General features: G+C 39.8%; 11 non-coding genes across 11 annotated transcripts; 6 read left to right on the top strand and 5 right to left on the bottom strand.

Annotated features, from left to right (window-relative positions):
- The first annotated feature begins 1,392 nt into the window (after nucleotides 1-1,392).
- On the top strand, nucleotides 1,393-1,464 carry TRNAQ-CUG (transfer RNA glutamine (anticodon CUG)). Its single transcript has one exon. It is a non-coding gene; the product is annotated as a tRNA-Gln (tRNA).
- A 913-nt stretch (nucleotides 1,465-2,377) lies between these two features.
- Nucleotides 2,378-2,449, bottom strand: TRNAQ-UUG (transfer RNA glutamine (anticodon UUG)). The gene has a single exon. It is a non-coding gene; the product is annotated as a tRNA-Gln (tRNA).
- A 259-nt stretch (nucleotides 2,450-2,708) lies between these two features.
- On the top strand, nucleotides 2,709-2,780 carry TRNAQ-CUG (transfer RNA glutamine (anticodon CUG)). Its single transcript has one exon. It is a non-coding gene; the product is annotated as a tRNA-Gln (tRNA).
- An 881-nt stretch (nucleotides 2,781-3,661) lies between these two features.
- On the bottom strand, nucleotides 3,662-3,733 carry TRNAQ-UUG (transfer RNA glutamine (anticodon UUG)). The gene has a single exon. It is a non-coding gene; the product is annotated as a tRNA-Gln (tRNA).
- A 2,380-nt stretch (nucleotides 3,734-6,113) lies between these two features.
- TRNAQ-CUG (transfer RNA glutamine (anticodon CUG)) lies at nucleotides 6,114-6,185 on the top strand. The gene has a single exon. It is a non-coding gene; the product is annotated as a tRNA-Gln (tRNA).
- Nucleotides 6,186-7,098: 913 nt separating this feature from the next.
- On the bottom strand, nucleotides 7,099-7,170 carry TRNAQ-UUG (transfer RNA glutamine (anticodon UUG)). Its single transcript has one exon. It is a non-coding gene; the product is annotated as a tRNA-Gln (tRNA).
- A 259-nt stretch (nucleotides 7,171-7,429) lies between these two features.
- On the top strand, nucleotides 7,430-7,501 carry TRNAQ-CUG (transfer RNA glutamine (anticodon CUG)). The gene has a single exon. It is a non-coding gene; the product is annotated as a tRNA-Gln (tRNA).
- Nucleotides 7,502-8,382: 881 nt separating this feature from the next.
- Nucleotides 8,383-8,454, bottom strand: TRNAQ-UUG (transfer RNA glutamine (anticodon UUG)). The gene has a single exon. It is a non-coding gene; the product is annotated as a tRNA-Gln (tRNA).
- A 2,380-nt stretch (nucleotides 8,455-10,834) lies between these two features.
- Nucleotides 10,835-10,906, top strand: TRNAQ-CUG (transfer RNA glutamine (anticodon CUG)). The gene has a single exon. It is a non-coding gene; the product is annotated as a tRNA-Gln (tRNA).
- A 913-nt stretch (nucleotides 10,907-11,819) lies between these two features.
- TRNAQ-UUG (transfer RNA glutamine (anticodon UUG)) lies at nucleotides 11,820-11,891 on the bottom strand. The gene has a single exon. It is a non-coding gene; the product is annotated as a tRNA-Gln (tRNA).
- Nucleotides 11,892-12,150: 259 nt separating this feature from the next.
- On the top strand, nucleotides 12,151-12,222 carry TRNAQ-CUG (transfer RNA glutamine (anticodon CUG)). The gene has a single exon. It is a non-coding gene; the product is annotated as a tRNA-Gln (tRNA).
- Nucleotides 12,223-12,234: the final 12 nt, after the last annotated feature.

Raw genomic sequence — 12,234 nt, 5'->3', positions numbered from 1 at the left:
GACTGTGCACCCCTGTTTGGAACTATGACCTGTGTGTTGCCCTCTATTAACAGAACAATGTAACTGCAGCCCATGTCACATAAAATAGAAAGTAGAGATTATGCAAATTAACTCCCAGAAGAGCCTGGTGTCACCCCAAAAGGTGTCATGCTTTTCACACCAAGAAACATCCACACATAGATCCCTGCGAACCTCAAAAACGTACAGGAAACCCTGTCCAGCGCTTTGCTCCCAGAGGAGATAAGGTTGAAAAACCACCCTATGTTAAAAGTGTCCATAATCCATGCCAGCTGCCCTGTCTATAGAACCTGGCCGTTCGTGGCCGTCCGGGGCCTAGGGGCATGAGTGGAAGGGTTTAACCTGCCTGGGTTCTTGGGCATGGTTTCATCATGCCTCAGTTTACAATGGCACTCTGCCACTTTGTCAGGCTTTAAAGAAGCCTGACTCCTGCAGAGCAAAAGATCTGATTATTTCCTTACATGTTTTGTACGTAAGAATGCGGATGGTGCTCTGAGCCTCCTATGGTGGTTATTAAGCATGGTATACATACCATAGCATGTAACTGTGCCTACAAATGGAACATTTTGTTCATTTATTAGGGAGTTGTGAAAATGGCAAAATCAAATTGCCATTACTGACACAGACCAGCTGCCGCTGTCCGGACATTTCGTCGAAAGACATTTGGTCGACGTAATTTGGTCGAAAACCAAATGGTCGTTTTTTTTATTTATTTATATATATATTTTTTAGGTTGTAGTTTAGGGAAAAAAAGGGGGTTTTAGAAAAAAAGGGGGTTGGGGGGACCCCCCTAAACCCCCCCCCCCAAAAAAAATGTGAAAATAAAAAACAAAGCAATTCGACCATTTGGTTTTCGACCAAATGGTTTCGACCAATTGTCCTGTCGACAAATTTTTTTTGACGAAATGTCTGGCAACCCAGCTGCCGACTGTTGCTATTGACAGGAGTTCCAGGTGTATAAACTGAGGAGATCACCAGTTCAATTACCTGTGAACGCATTTTGAAGCTCATTCACAACCAGTTCATGCCCGTTCTCTCCATTTTGGCTTTCTGGCTGGCCGAGGGGCCCTTCAGTAATGTTCTTTGCTAACCATTACACCATGGGCCCCTTGCTGGTGCAACCTGACAGAGTTGTAACAGAAATGAGAATCGAGATCTCATGCATCATTTTAACAAACTCATATTCCTAGCCCACGGATATTATGCAAATGTGGAACTGTTTAGTTGGTTGTTGCGCAATAGCAAATTCTTTGCTTTACAGCTCATTTGGATAGGATTCTTCCTCTGGAGGCATAAGATAAAAGAATATTGCATACATTCTCTAAAAGGCTCTTTTTTTGCTGCAATGACGTTCATCATGTCACTAAGTATGTAGGTTCCATGGTGTAATGGTTAGCACTCTGGACTCTGAATCCAGCGATCCGAGTTCAAATCTCGGTGGGACCTTGGGAATTACTGTGTTTGTTTTCCTCTCAGTGTCTTGTTTTAATAGCAATGACGCTGCTGTGTCGCCCACTTTCATAGCATTATTCCCTGGGTGCATTTGAAAAAAGAAAGATTTTCCATGGATGACGCTCTTTAGCCACAATGAAACCCACCACTTTCTCTGGTGTGAAAGACCCATGGTGTAATGGTAGCACCCTGGAGGTTGAATCCAATAATTTGCATTCAAATCTCTGTAAGAGTTTACCATCAGTCGAACCTTTCCCTTATCGTTTATTGTGGATGTCTTCTTTGAAGAAAGGTATGATCCAACTAAAGTAAGTACATTCACGAATGGGCCCTTGGTCGGTACAAACAGTATTTATACACCTCAGGCCTTTTGTGAATTAAGAAAAGTGTGTTCTTCGTTCTATTTTTCATCTCAAACTGATACCTTCATTTTACAAACATGTAAAGGCTGTTAAGACGCTTGATTAATATCATTGATTCTGAATGTGGTCGCTTTTCATAGGATTAACCCTTTAACAATTTTGAAAGAGAATGGCGATACAATAGAGCTGCTTTTCCCAAAATGGTATTATTAATGTTGTTGCTGCATCTTCAAGTAAAAAGAGAATCCATTGGGTCACAGATTGAGCATGTTTCTTAACATTGAATTAAGTTTGAAAATTTCAAATCTTTTATGTATGTTTCCGATGCAGATCTGCCCATCGACTCAGAATGACCTCACTGTTCATACATTTAAAAAAAATGCATAAAGGTTAAGGTGCTAGGCACAAAAGTGGATTTTTATGAAAAGTTATGCCAGAGAGTGAGAGCGAAAATGAATACCCTACACCACTAACCTTATGAATATTACTATCTTTGGCCTATAATTTAAGACAACAAGGAGACAAAGTGTGTTAGAGCAAGAGAGAGGTTCCACCGAGATTTGAACTCGGATCGCTGGATTCAAAGTCCAAAGTGCTAACCATTACACCATGGAACCCTTGTTGAGCAGAGCTTCATAAGGGCAATGAGAATATAGGGCACAGTCAAGATTTTTACTGACCTATAGTAACCGTTTACTGATATTATATCGAAGCAGCACTGTTGCTGTTGGATGCTGTGCAATCGCAAAGTATTGGCTTCATGTCTCATTTGGATCAAATTCTTCCTCTGGAGTCTAATGATATAGGAATATTACATATTTTCGCTGATGTGCTCTGTTTTTCCAGAATGAAGTGCATCATGCTACTGAATATGTGGGTTCCATGGTGTAATGGTTAGCACTCTGGACTCTGAATCCAGCGATCCGAGATCAAGTCTCGGTGGGACCTTGGGGCTGCTTCTCTTTTAGAGTTGCCTTTCATTTGCAGATAGATATAACAGCAATAGCTTTGCTTTACAGCCCACTTTGATGGCAGTCTTCTTTGACCAAAGAATATTAATAGTTTCTGGGGATGACTCTCTTTTGCCACAAAGAAACTGCCCACTCTCATATCTCCAAAGCTCCAAGGTATAATGGCTATTAAACTGGCTTTTGATCTCAGCGATTTGCATTGAAAGCCCAGAAGGCCCCTAAAATCAGTTGAATTGTTTCCTGATAATTTAGAGTTTATTTCTTCTTTCGAGAAAGGTGTGATCCAAATAAAGTAAGTACATTTAAACAAGGGCACTTGATCAGTAAATGCACTACTTTCTAGAACTCATAACTCTTGTAAGTTATAAAAAGTTTGCTCTCCATACAGTTTGTCAACTCAAAGAATTACATTTTTTACACATTTAATAAGACCATCAAATTGCTTGAAACATAGGAATGATTGTGAAAGTGAATATGATTCACCAAAATAATTGTATAACATTTTTTAATGTTAATAAAATAGGGCTTTTTCCAATCTTTTCACATCAATGTTGTTTCTGCATGTTCCAGTGAGCAGAGAATCTACTGCACATAGTGTGTACATTTTTCTTTTCATAGAGTTAAGGTTGGACATTATTCATCTGTGGAAAATGTTTCTGAGAGATATCTGGGTGCCCACTCTGATTGACCTTAGGGATTGTACATTAACGATATGTAGTTGCATCACTGTATTGGTATCAGGCACCAAAGTGCATTTAAATGTAATGTCGTGCAGAGAGAGTCGACTGAACTTCTGAATATTAACTCTGTTGAATTGTAATTTGAGAAATTAGAAAATGGAGTGTAAGAGCAAGATAACGGTCCCACCGAGACTTGAACTCGGATCGTTGGATTCAAAGTCCAAAGTGCTAACCATTACACCATGGAACCCTTGCAAGATGCACCTGAGAGCCTTGAATCAGAAATGGCAATATAGAGCACATTTACAATTTTTACAGATTCATAGTCCCAATTGACTGATATCATACAAACACAGCGATGTTGTCGATTGACGTTGTGCTATAGCAATCTCTGTGCTTTATAGAGCATGTAGATCAAATTCTTCCTCTTGAGGCATATGATTAAGCAATATTAAATATTGTTTCTGACTGCCTCTGTTTTGGCATAATGAAGTTCAGCATTTGCGGAAGTATTTAGGTTCCATGGTCTAATGGTTAGTAGGCTGGACTCTGAATTTAGTAATCTGACATGTTATAGCTATATTTTGTTTTCCTTTGGGTGTATTGTCATTTTATGCACATAGATTTCCTAGCAGTGGCTGTGATGAATAGTTCAATTTGATAGCAGCTTCCTTTTGAGAATTTGAAAAAAAAAGAATTAAATAGTCTCTCTGGATGACTCTGCTTTGATTTCTATGTGCACATCCCTTTTGCGTTTCAGAGGGATTGACCAACATACACAACAGTGCTTGGAAGACCTCTTCCTCCCTCATGGCATGTAAAGCTAACCTCTCTCCTACCGTGTGTTTTTTTACTTTTTAACTTCCCCTTCCGAGTCATGATCATGTAACTGAATTTACATTTTTAGATTTTAACTGCAGTAGTTGCTTGTTTTTCATTTTTATTTTTTGTGTACGCATACATCCTTTTTTGTGGGGAGGGGGGAGTGATGTCTGTTTACTTATATTAGCTAATATAGGTCATTTTATGTCCGCTTACAATATGTGTCAGGATTTTTTATGTCGTTTCCAATCAATGTCTAATATCAAGTGGTTTGCAGCAGTCATACAAAGGCACGTAACACCCCCAAAACACCTACATAAGTTAGAAATACTCCGGAAGAGTACTCAGTTTATGAAAAGGCGGTGAATCCCAAATAGAACTGTAAATGTAAGCTAGCAAGCAGACTGTGCACCCCTGTTTGGAACTATGACCTGTGTGTTGCCCTCTATTAACAGAACAATGTAACTGCAGCCCATGTCACATAAAATAGAAAGTAGAGATTATGCAAATTAACTCCCAGAAGAGCCTGGTGTCACCCCAAAAGGTGTCATGCTTTTCACACCAAGAAACATCCACACATAGATCCCTGCGAACCTCAAAAACGTACAGGAAACCCTGTCCAGCGCTTTGCTCCCAGAGGAGATAAGGTTGAAAAACCACCCTATGTTAAAAGTGTCCATAATCCATGCCAGCTGCCCTGTCTATAGAACCTGGCCGTTCGTGGCCGTCCGGGGCCTAGGGGCATGAGTGGAAGGGTTTAACCTGCCTGGGTTCTTGGGCATGGTTTCATCATGCCTCAGTTTACAATGGCACTCTGCCACTTTGTCAGGCTTTAAAGAAGCCTGACTCCTGCAGAGCAAAAGATCTGATTATTTCCTTACATGTTTTGTACGTAAGAATGCGGATGGTGCTCTGAGCCTCCTATGGTGGTTATTAAGCATGGTATACATACCATAGCATGTAACTGTGCCTACAAATGGAACATTTTGTTCATTTATTAGGGAGTTGTGAAAATGGCAAAATCAAATTGCCATTACTGACACAGACCAGCTGCCGCTGTCCGGACATTTCGTCGAAAGACATTTGGTCGAAAGACATTTGGTCGACGTAATTTGGTCGAAAGCCAAATGGTCGTTTTTTTTATTTATTTATATATATATTTTTTAGGTTGTAGTTTAGGGAAAAAAAGGGGTTTTTAGAAAAAAAGGGGGTTGGGGGGACCCCCCCAAACCCCCCCCCAAAAAAAAATGTGAAAATAAAAAACAAAGCAATTCGACCATTTGGTTTTCGACCAAATGGTTTCGACCAATTGTCCTGTCGACAAATTTTTTTTGACGAAATGTCTGGCAACCCAGCTGCCGACTGTTGCTATTGACAGGAGTTCCAGGTGTATAAACTGAGGAGATCACCAGTTCAATTACCTGTGAACGCATTTTGAAGCTCATTCACTACCAGTTCATGCCCGTTCTCTCCATTTTGGCTTTCTGGCTGGCCGAGGGGCCCTTCAGTAATGTTCTTTGCTAACCATTACACCATGGGCCCCTTGCTGGTGCAACCTGACAGAGTTGTAACAGAAATGAGAATCGAGATCTCATGCATCATTTTAACAAACTCATATTCCTAGCCCACGGATATTATGCAAATTTGGAACTGTTTAGTTGGTTGTTGCGCAATAGCAAACTCTTTGCTTTACAGCTCATTTGGATAGGATTCTTCCTCTGGAGGCATAAGATAAAAGAATATTGCATACATTCTCTAAAAGGCTATTTTTTTGCTGCAATGACGTTCATCATGTCACTAAGTATGTAGGTTCCATGGTGTAATGGTTAGCACTCTGGACTCTGAATCCAGCGATCCGAGTTCAAATCTCGGTGGGACCTTGGGAATTACTGTGTTTGTTTTCCTCTCAGTGTCTTGTTTTAATAGCAATGACGCTGCTGTGTCGCCCACTTTCATAGCATTATTCCCTGGGTGCATTTGAAAAAAGAAAGATTTTCCATGGATGACGCTCTTTAGCCACAATGAAACCCACCACTTTCTGTGGTGTGAAAGACCCATGGTGTAATGGTAGCACCCTGGAGGTTGAATCCAATAATTTGCATTCAAATCTCTGTAAGAGTTTACCATCAGTCGAACCTTTCCCTTATCGTTTATTGTGGATGTCTTCTTTGAAGAAAGGTATGATCCAACTAAAGTAAGTACATTCACGAATGGGCCCTTGGTCGGTACAAACAGTATTTATACACCTCAGGCCTTTTGTGAATTAAGAAAAGTGTGTTCTTCGTTCTATTTTTCATCTCAAACTGATACCTTCATTTTACAAACATGTAAAGGCTGTTAAGACGCTTGATTAATATCATTGATTCTGAATGTGGTCGCTTTTCATAGGATTAACCCTTTAACAATTTTGAAAGAGAATGGCGATACAATAGAGCTGCTTTTCCCAAAATGGTATTATTAATGTTGTTGCTGCATCTTCAAGTAAAAAGAGAATCCATTGGGTCACAGATTGAGCATGTTTCTTAACATTGAGTTAAGTTTGAAAATTTCAAATCTTTTATGTATGTTTCCGATGCAGATCTGCCCATCGACTCAGAATGACCTCACTGTTCATACATTTAAAAAAAATGCATAAAGGTTAAGGTGCTAGGCACAAAAGTGGATTTTTATGAAAAGTTATGCCAGAGAGTGAGAGCGAAAATGAATACCCTACACCACTAACCTTATGAATATTACTATCTTTGGCCTATAATTTAAGACAACAAGGAGACAAAGTGTGTTAGAGCAAGAGAGAGGTTCCACCGAGACTTGAACTCGGATCGCTAGATTCAAAGTCCAAAGTGCTAACCATTACACCATGGAACCCTTGTTGAGCAGAGCTTCAAAAGGGCAATGAGAATATAGGGCACAGTCAAGATTTTTACTGACCTATAGTAACCGTTTACTGATATTATATCGAAGCAGCACTGTTGCTGTTGGATGCTGTGCAATCGCAAAGTATTGGCTTCATGTCTCATTTGGATCAAATTCTTCCTCTGGAGTCTAATGATATAGGAATATTACATATTTTCTCTGATGTGCTCTGTTTTTCCAGAATGAAGTGCATCATGCTACTGAATATGTGGGTTCCATGGTGTAATGGTTAGCACTCTGGACTCTGAATCCAGCGATCCGAGTTCAAGTCTCGGTGGAACCCTGGGGCTGCTTCTCTTTTAGAGTTGCCTTTCATTTGCAGATAGATATAACAGCAATAGCTTTGCTTTACAGCCCACTTTGATGGCAGTCTTCTTTGACCAAAGAATATTAATAGTTTCTGGGGATGACTCTCTTTTGCCACAAAGAAACTGCCCACTCTCATATCTCCAAAGCTCCAAGGTATAATGGCTATTAAACTGGCTTTTGATCTCAGCGATTTGCATTGAAAGCCCAGGAGGCCCCTAAAATCAGTTGAATTGTTTCCTGATAATTTAGAGTTTATTTCTTCTTTCGAGAAAGGTGTGATCCAAATAAAGTAAGTACATTTAAACAAGGGCACTTGATCAGTAAATGCACTACTTTCTAGAACTCATAACTCTTGTAAGTTATAAAAAGTTTGCTCTCCATACAGTTTGTCAACTCAAAGAATTACATTTTTTACACATTTAATAAGACCATCAAATTGCTTGAAACATAGGAATGATTGTGAAAGTGAATATGATTCACCAAAATAATTGTATAACATTTTTTAATGTTAATAAAATAGGGCTTTTTCCAATCTTTTCACATCAATGTTGTTGCTGCATGTTCCAGTGAGCAGAGAATCTACTGCACATAGTGTGTACATTTTTCTTTTCATAGAGTTAAGGTTGGACATTATTCATCTGTGGAAAATGTTTCTGAGAGATATCTGGGTGCCCACTCTGATTGACCTTAGGGATTGTACATTAACGATATGTAGTTGCATCACTGTATTGGTATCAGGCACCAAAGTGCATTTAAATGTAATGTCGTGCAGAGAGAGTCGACTGAACTTCTGAATATTAACTCTGTTGAATTGTAATTTGAGAAATTAGAAAATGGAGTGTAAGAGCAAGATAACGGTCCCACCGAGACTTGAACTCGGATCGTTGGATTCAAAGTCCAAAGTGCTAACCATTACACCATGGAACCCTTGCAAGATGCACCTGAGAGCGTTGAATCAGAAATGGTAATATAGAGCACATTTACAATTTTTACAGATTCATAGTCCCAATTGACTGATATCATACAAACACAGCGATGTTGTCGATTGACGTTGTGCTATAGCAATCTCTGTGCTTTATAGAGCATGTAGATCAAATTCTTCCTCTTGAGGCATATGATTAAGCCATATTAAATATTGTTTCTGACTGCCTCTGTTTTGGCATAATGAAGTTCAGCATTTGCGGAAGTATTTAGGTTCCATGGTCTAATGGTTAGTAGGCTGGACTCTGAATTTAGTAATCTGACATGTTATAGCTATATTTTGTTTTCCTTTGGGTGTATTGTCATTTTATGCACATAGATTTCCTAGCAGTGGCTGTGATGAATAGTTCAATTTGATAGCAGCTTCCTTTTGAGAATTTGAAAAAAAAAGAATTAAATAGTCTCTCTGGATGACTCTGCTTTGATTTCTATGTGCACATCCCTTTTGCGTTTCAGAGGGATTGACCAACATACACAATCAGTGCTTGGAAGACCTCTTCCTCCCTCATGGCATGTAAAGCTAACCTCTCTCCTACCGTGTGTTTTTTTACTTTTTAACTTCCCCTTCCGAGTCATGATCATGTAACTGAATTTACATTTTTAGATTTTAACTGCAGTAGTTGCTTGTTTTTCATTTTTATTTTTTGTGTACGCATACATCCCTTTTTGTGGGGAGGGGGGAGTGATGTCTGTTTACTTATATTAGCTAATATAGGTCATTTTATGTCCGCTTACAATATGTGTCAGGATTTTTTATGTCGTTTCCAATCAATGTCTAATATCAAGTGGTTTGCAGCAGTCATACAAAGGCACGTAACACCCCCAAAACACCTACATAAGTTAGAAATACTCCGGAAGAGTACTCAGTTTATGAAAAGGCGGTGAATCCCAAATAGAACTGTAAATGTAAGCTAGCAAGCAGACTGTGCACCCCTGTTTGGAACTATGACCTGTGTGTTGCCCTCTATTAACAGAACAATGTAACTGCAGCCCATGTCACATAAAATAGAAAGTAGAGATTATGTAAATTAACTCCCAGAAGAGCCTGGTGTCACCCCAAAAGGTGTCATGCTTTTCACACCAAGAAACATCCACACATAGATCCCTGCGAACCTCAAAAACGTACAGGAAACCCTGTCCAGCGCTTTGCTCCCAGAGGAGATAAGGTTGAAAAACCACCCTATGTTAAAAGTGTCCATAATCCATGCCAGCTGCCCTGTCTATAGAACCTGGCCGTTCGTGGCCGTCCGGGGCCTAGGGGCATGAGTGGAAGGGTTTAACCTGCCTGGGTTCTTGGGCATGGTTTCATCATGCCTCAGTTTACAATGGCACTCTGCCACTTTGTCAGGCTTTAAAGAAGCCTGACTCCTGCAGAGCAAAAGATCTGATTATTTCCTTACATGTTTTGTACGTAAGAATGCGGATGGTGCTCTGAGCCTCCTATGGTGGTTATTAAGCATGGTATACATACCATAGCATGTAACTGTGCCTACAAATGGAACATTTTGTTCATTTATTAGGGAGTTGTGAAAATGGCAAAATCAAATTGCCATTACTGACACAGACCAGCTGCCGCTGTCCGGACATTTCGTCGAAAGACATTTCGTCGAAAGACATTTGGTCGACGTAATTTGGTCGAAAGCCAAATGGTCGGTTTTTTTATTTATTTATATATATATTTTTTAGGTTGTAGTTTAGGGAAAAAAAGGGGTTTTTGGAAAAAAAGGGGGTTGGGGGGACCCCCCCAAACCCCCCCCCAAAAAAAAATGTGAAAATAAAAAACAAAGCAATTCGACCATTTGGTTTTCGACCAAATGGTTTCGACCAATTGTCCTGTCGACAAATTTTTTTGACGAAATGTCTGGCAACCCAGCTGCCGACTGTTGCTATTGACAGGAGTTCCAGGTGTATAAACTGAGGAGATCACCAGTTCAATTACCTGTGAACGTATTTTGAAGCTCATTCACTACCAGTTCATGCCCGTTCTCTCCATTTTGGCTTTCTGGCTGGCCGAGGGGCCCTTCAGTAATGTTCTTTGCTAACCATTACACCATGGGCCCCTTGCTGGTGCAACCTGACAGAGTTGTAACAGAAATGAGAATCGAGATCTCATGCATCATTTTAACAAACTCATATTCCTAGCCCACGGATATTATGCAAATGTGGAACTGTTTAGTTGGTTGTTGCGCAATAGCAAACTCTTTGCTTTACAGCTCATTTGGATAGGATTCTTCCTCTGGAGGCATAAGATAAAAGAATATTGCATACATTCTCTAAAAGGCTATTTTTTTGCTGCAATGACGTTCATCATGTCACTAAGTATGTAGGTTCCATGGTGTAATGGTTAGCACTCTGGACTCTGAATCCAGCGATCCGAGTTCAAATCTCGGTGGGACCTTGGGAATTACTGTGTTTGTTTTCCTCTCAGTGTCTTGTTTTAATAGCAATGACGCTGCTGTGTCGCCCACTTTCATAGCATTATTCCCTGGGTGCATTTGAAAAAAGAAAGATTTTCCATGGATGACGCTCTTTAGCCACAATGAAACCCACCACTTTCTGTGGTGTGAAAGACCCATGGTGTAATGGTAGCACCCTGGAGGTTGAATCCAATAATTTGCATTCAAATCTCTGTAAGAGTTTACCATCAGTCGAACCTTTCCCTTATCGTTTATTGTGGATGTCTTCTTTGAAGAAAGGTATGATCCAACTAAAGTAAGTACATTCACGAATGGGCCCTTGGTCGGTACAAACAGTATTTATACACCTCAGGCCTTTTGTGAATTAAGAAAAGTGTGTTCTTCGTTCTATTTTTCATCTCAAACTGATACCTTCATTTTACAAACATGTAAAGGCTGTTAAGACGCTTGATTAATATCATTGATTCTGAATGTGGTCGCTTTTCATAGGATTAACCCTTTAACAATTTTGAAAGAGAATGGCGATACAATAGAGCTGCTTTTCCCAAAATGGTATTATTAATGTTGTTGCTGCATCTTCAAGTAAAAAGAGAATCCATTGGGTCACAGATTGAGCATGTTTCTTAACAATGAGTTAAGTTTGAAAATTTCAAATCTTTTATGTATGTTTCCGATGCAGATCTGCCCATCGACTCAGAATGACCTCACTGTTCATACATTTAAAAAAAATGCATAAAGGTTAAGGTGCTAGGCACAAAAGTGGATTTTTATGAAAAGTTATGCCAGAGAGTGAGAGCGAAAATGAATACCCTACACCACTAACCTTATGAATATTACTATCTTTGGCCTATAATTTAAGACAACAAGGAGACAAAGTGTGTTAGAGCAAGAGAGAGGTTCCACCGAGACTTGAACTCGGATCGCTAGATTCAAAGTCCAAAGTGCTAACCATTACACCATGGAACCCTTGTTGAGCAGAGCTTCATAAGGGCAATGAGAATATAGGGCACAGTCAAGATTTTTACTGACCTATAGTAACCGTTTACTGATATTATATCGAAGCAGCACTGTTGCTGTTGGATGCTGTGCAATCGCAAAGTATTGGCTTCATGTCTCATTTGGATCAAATTCTTCCTCTGGAGTCTAATGATATAGGAATATTACATATTTTCTCTGATGTGCTCTGTTTTTCCAGAATGAAGTGCATCATGCTACTGAATATGTGGGTTCCATGGTGTAATGGTTAGCACTCTGGACTCTGAATCCAGCGATCCGAGTTCAAGTCTCGGTGGAACCTTGGGGCTGCTTC

Source organism: Ambystoma mexicanum, chromosome 5p, assembly GCF_040938575.1.
Source record: "Ambystoma mexicanum isolate Mex_15411 chromosome 5p, UKY_AmexF1_1, whole genome shotgun sequence".
Lineage (NCBI taxonomy): Eukaryota > Metazoa > Chordata > Amphibia > Caudata > Ambystomatidae > Ambystoma > Ambystoma mexicanum.
Note: the sequence above shows the minus strand (reverse complement) of the source record. Positions and strands in the feature narration are given on the sequence as shown.